This window comes from Rhinoraja longicauda, chromosome 15 (genome assembly GCF_053455715.1).
Source record: "Rhinoraja longicauda isolate Sanriku21f chromosome 15, sRhiLon1.1, whole genome shotgun sequence".
Classification (NCBI taxonomy): Eukaryota; Metazoa; Chordata; class Chondrichthyes; order Rajiformes; family Arhynchobatidae; genus Rhinoraja; species Rhinoraja longicauda.
The window spans coordinates 39,308,766-39,314,765 of NC_135967.1; the positions used below are offsets into that span (position 1 = coordinate 39,308,766).

The following is a 6,000-nucleotide window of genomic DNA, read 5'->3' on the forward strand; positions in this document are numbered from 1 at the left end:
AAGAATATCCCAACGTTTAAGAAACAGTTAGACAGGCACATGGATAGTACAGGTTTGGAAGGATATGGACCAAATGCGGGCAGGTGGGACTAATGTAGTTGGCGGGTGTGGGCATGCTGGGCCGAAGGGCCTGTTTCAACACTGTATCACTCTACGACTCTATAACATTTTGTTATTTTGCATTCTTGATTGTAGTTATTGTTGTATTTATGATTTCTGCACATCCATTGTTTACTCAATGACCTTCACGTGCACAAGGAATTTCATTGCACGCTGATCAATATCACAATACACTCGTCTGATATTACCTGATCTAAGATAATAAGCAATAAAGTCCACAGATATTTAAAGGCAGCAGGTCAGACCGAGAAGATGATTACTAAGCATGTAGGATACTTTTCTTTATTAGTATTATTACCAAGAAGTTAAGCTGGAACTGTATGAAACGCAAGTTAGACCACAGCTTGTTAAATGTACAATTTTGACCAGCACATGCGAAGAAAGATGTAATTAAACAGGAGAGGCTTTAGATGTTAAAGATACAGCTCGGAAACAGGCCCTTTGGCCCACGAAGTCCGCGGCGACCAGCAATCAGCCTGTACATTAACACTATCCTACACACGAGGGACAATTTACAATTTTACCAAAGCCAATTAACCTACAAATCTGTACTTTTTTGAAGTGTGGGAGGAAACCAGAGCACCCGGGGAAAACCCACACGGTCACAGGGAGAACGTACAAACTCCGTACAGACAGCACCCGAAGCCAGGATCGAACCCGGGTCTCTGGAGATGTAAGGCAGCAAGGGTGTCAGGGGTTATGGGGAGAAGGCAGGAGAAGGGATTGAGAGGGAAAGATAGATCAGCCATGATTGAATGGCAGAGTATACTTGATGGGGCGAAAGGCCTAATTCTGCTCCTAGAACTTATGAACATATGAACTTATGAGAAGGTCAGTGTTGCCAGCCATTTACACAAACGAGGAGAAGTTGCTTTATTCTGTGGAAATCCATCCCTGAGGGCTATTGATATTGTGACTGAGATCAATAGATTTTTAGATGCTAAGTGAATTAAAGTAAAATGATCATAAGGAGAAAGTGGACAAGGTTCAGCAATGGCATTCACAACTTACAGGCAATGGACCACGTTTGGTTGCCAAGATATTTTAGTTTAGTTTAGTTTAGAGATACTGCACAAAAACAGGCCCTTCAGTCCAATGAGTCCACGCCGACCAACAATCCTCGCCCACTAACACACTAGGGACAATTACAATCTTACCGAGCCAAATAGCCTACAAACCTGTAAATCTTTGGAGTGTGGAAAGAATCCGGAGATCCCAGAGAAAACCCACGCAGGTCACGGGAGTAACGTATAAACGCCGTACAGACAGTTCAGTTCACTTCAATTTAGTTTATTATCACGTGTACCGAGGTACAATGAAAAGCTTTTGTTGCCAGCATCTGTCGTCAGGATCAAACCCAGGTCCCTGGAACTGTAAGGCAGCAACTCTAAACCGCTGTGCCACCATATTTCTGTCCAATCCACACTGAAGAACAGCAGGCCACCTCCACATCTTACATTTGAAGAAGGGTCCCATTCTGAAACTGGGGTGGCACTGCGGGAGAGTTGCTAACAAAGCCAGAGACCCGGGTTCCATCCTGACTACGGGGGCTGTCTGTACTTTGTACGTTCTCCCCGTGATCACGTGGGTTTTCTCCGAGATCTTCCGTTTCCTCCCACACTCCAAAAACCTACAGGTTTGTAGGCTAATTGGCTTGGTATAAATGTGAATTGTCCCTGGTGTGTAGGATAGGGTTAATGTGCGGGGATCACTGGTCAGCGCGGACTCGGTGGACCGAAGGGCATGTTCCCGTGCTGTATCTCTAAACTAAACTAAACTAAACTATCCATGTTCTCCAGAGACGCTGCCTGACCCGCTGAGTTACTCCAGCACTTTGTGTCTTTTTTTCATTCTCCCATACGTTGTGCCTGCACCCACCTGGATTCCATCCATCTGAAGCAGATCTTGTGGAAACTTGGTCTCCAAACCTGGTCTCTGAAGAGCAAAGCCTCGAACAGCCGAGGGACTCCCACTATAAATGACAAGCATTACCCTAGTAATGTCTTGACAGCCGTTTATTTCAGTCAACGAGCTTGGAATGCTGACATTCATAAGTATTACAAACAAAAACTCAAGTACCATTAAAAACCAACCGTACTATTAAAACCCTGATATATTTGTACCTTGCTTTACACTTATTTTTTAAAAGCAACACAAAAGAGTGGTAAACACTTTCATGTATTTTAATACATTTTGTTGTTTTAAGTTAATGTTTAAATGTACCTAAGTTACAGAAAATGTAAATTACCTGGACTTTACATCTATTGCTTAGCCATCGTTCCACACCACTGAAATTAATGCTTGCTAACCTGAGTCAGATTAAGTTGAGTGCCGGGTCAGCAAAATTCTCCAGGGCAATTGCTCAGATACTGCAAGTAGTTGATGCTTGGCGACTGGACTGGGGGAAGAGCCCTGTCTCAGAGTGCTGTCCAAAGGACACTAAGGAAACTCTGAGGATATTCAGAACTCCTACGTTCATCTTGAGATACAAGGAACTGCAGGTGCTGGTTTACAAAAAAAAAGAAGACACAAAGTGCTGGAGTAACTCAGCAGGTCAAGCAGCATCTCTGAAGAACATGAATAGTACAGTTTAGTTTAGACTTTGGACTTTTAGACGTTAGACTCGAGACATACAGTGTAGAAGCAGGTCCTTCAGCCCACCGAGTCTGCGCCAACCAGCAATCACCCTGTACATTAGTACTGCCCTGCACACTAGGGATAATTTACAGAAGCCAATTAACCTATTAACCTGTACGTCTTTGGAGTGTGGGAGGAAACCGGAGCATCTGGGGAAAACCCATGCGGTCACTGTTAGAACGTACAAACTCCGTGCAGACAGCAACCGAGGTCAGGATGGAACCCGGGTCTCTGGTGCTGTAAGGCAGCAACTCTACTGCCACGCCACTGTGCCACTTAGTATAGTTTAGTTTAGTTTAATTTTAGTTGAAGTGATGTTTTAGGTCGGGACCCTTCTTTAGACTGTTCATTTTGATTTGATCTGGCTCTTCCTGCAACAGAGCTGTGCACTATTGACATACAGACTCAGCTATGCTCTGAATGAACAGAGTCATAGTTATACAGCACGGAAACAGGCCCTTCTGCCCCAGTCACCCCATGCGGACCAAATTGCCAAGCCAATCTAGTTTGCTTGGGTTTTGCCTATTTCCCTTTAAACGTTTTCTTTCTTTTCAAATGCTGTAATACTCACTTCTGCCACTTTAGCAGCTGTTTCCACATGCCTACTGTCCTCTGTGGGAAGAAATTGCCTCTCAGGTCCCCTTTAAATCTTTCCTTTCTCACCTAAAAATAAATGCCCTCTAGTTTTTGCTTCCCCTAACTTTCACCTTAGCTACACCCCTCGTGATTCTATATTTCATGAATCTCAGAACCGATTTAAAGGACGGGTGCCATGATCACATTGAATGGCGTTGCTGGCTCAAAGGGCCGAATTGCCTCCTCCTGCACCTATTGTCTATTGTCTATAATGGCTTGGGCAGCCCACTGGCACAGCTGGTAGAGATGCTGCCTCACAGCTCCAGTGACCTCGGTTCGGTCCTGACCTCTGGTATTATCTAGCGAGAGTTTGCATGGTCTCCCTGTGGCCCTGGGGTTTCTTCTGGGTACTCCGGTTTGGTCCCACATCCAAAGATGGGACGGTCAGTTGTTTAATTGGTCATTGTAGTTTGCACCTTGTGTGTCGATGCGAGTTGTGTGTTGATGAGAATATAGCGAGAACAAAATGCGATGAGGGTAAAAGGATGCTTGATGGTTCGGAAGTGTGTTTCCCTTAGGCATGACTTCATGATCACACTGTTTCTATCTTCTATTTCTCATGTTCTACATTCTGACTTTCTCAGCTATCAGTGCAGAATTCCAGCGCGGTAACAGGCCCTTCGGCCCACCGTGTCCGCACCGACCAGCGCTCCCCACTCATTAACATTATCCTACACACACTAGGGACAATTCTACCTTTATACCAAGCCAATTAACCTACAAACCTATACGCCTTTGGAGTGTGGGAGGTAACCGGAGCACCCGGAGAAAACCCACGTGGTCACGGGGAGAACGTACAAACTCCTTACAGACAAGCACCCATAGTCGGGATTGCACCCGGGTCTCTGGTGCTGTAAGTGCTGTAAGGCAACAACTCTACCACTGCGCCACCATGCCGCCCATAAAGGTCTTGGCTGTTCATCCCCTCTTTTGGCATTGTGGCAAGGTAGCATCTGAAGTGAGGACCTGAAAAAGGGGTCTGACCCGAAACGTCACCTATTCCTTTTCTCCAGAGGTGCTGCCTGAGTTACTCCAGCATTGTCAAGTCAAGTCAAGTCAATTTTATTTGTATAGCACATTTAAAAACAACCCACGTTGACCAAAGTGCTGTACATCTGTTTAGGTACTAAGGAAAAAAATGAAACATACAGTAGCACGCAAACAGTTCACAGCGCCTCCTCAATGAGCCTCAAACGTTAGGGAGTAGAAATAGGTTTTGAGCCTGGACTTAAAGGAGTCGATGGAGGGGGCAGTTCTGATGGGGAGAGGGATGCTGTTCCACAGTCTAGGAGCTGCAACCGCAAAAGCGCGGTCACCCCTGAGCTTAAGCCTAGACCGCGGGATAGTGAGTAGCCCCAAGTCGGCCGACCCGAGGGACCTGGAGTTAGAGAGGTGGGTTAGAAGATTTTTGATGTGGGGGGGGAATGTCCATTTAGGGCTTTATATGTGAATAGGAGGAGCTTGAAGTTGATTCTGTACCATACAGGGAGCCAGTGGAGAGAGGCCAGAATCGGCGTGATGTGGTCCCTTTTACGGGTACCCATCAGGAGTCTCGCTGCGGCGTTTTGGACCAGTTGCAGGCGGGACAGGGATGATTGGCTGATCCCAGTGTATAGGGAGTTGCAGTAATCTAGGCGGGAGGAAATGAAAGCGTGAAAGATTTTTTCAGTGTCGTCGAATTGGAGGAAAGGTTTGATTTTAGCTATGGTACGAAGTTGGAAGAAGCTGGCTTTTGCCACAGCGTTGACTTGCTTGTCAAACTTTAATGCAGAGTCAAATATCACGCCGAGGTTTTTGACATGCGGTTTGACATGTATCTATCTTCAGTATAAACCAGCATCTGCAGTTCCTTCCTCTTCATAGCATCTGAAGAGATGTCTTCAGTGACAATAGAAACCTGTTTATAAGCTTTATAGCTTACTAAACTAAATAGCTTAAGGATACTTTGATACAGCTTGTTGTATCAAATTGGCCCAGCTCTTTCCAAACTCAACATCCGGGGAAGTGCAGCAGCTTGACTTCATACATATAAGCACTGGAAGTGTGAGAGAGCAACTACTACAACTTCCATGAACAAGCCTTGCAGCTTCTATTTATAACCTGCTCCATGACTCAGATATGATGATTACATAGCTCAGGCAGAGTATAAAAATTGTGAGACATGAAAGATACCTTTACACATCTTCTGAAAATAGGCAATATTTGTCATTCTTCACATTGCTCATTTTCACCAATTGACCCCTGCTGAAAAGTGGACAACTTGCAATGCCGGCTGGGATACAGGGCAGCAGAGTGGCACATAGGTGGAGTAGCTAGCTGCCTTACAGGACCAGAGACCCGGGTTCGATCCTGACTATGGCTGCTGTCTCTACAGAGTTTGTATGTTCACCCCGTGACCTGCGTGGGTTTTCTCTGGGAAGCTCCGGTTTCCCCCCACACTCCAAAGACGTACAGGTTTGTAGGTGAATTGGCTTGGTGTAATTGTAAATTGTCCCTAGTGTGTAGGATGGTGTTAGTGTGCGGGGATTGCTGGCCGGGACAGACTCGGTGGGCCGAAGGGCCTGTTTCCGCGCTGTATCTCTACACTAAACTAAACTAAACTCAACT

At 45.6% G+C, this 6,000-nt stretch overlaps 1 protein-coding gene across 2 annotated transcripts in view; it reads right to left on the minus strand.

Annotated features, from left to right (window-relative positions):
- The window catches only part of gab3 (GRB2 associated binding protein 3), a 120,189-nt gene that overhangs the window by 110,018 nt on the left and 4,171 nt on the right, over positions 1-6,000 (minus strand). The gene's annotated exons all lie outside the window — the stretch shown is intronic.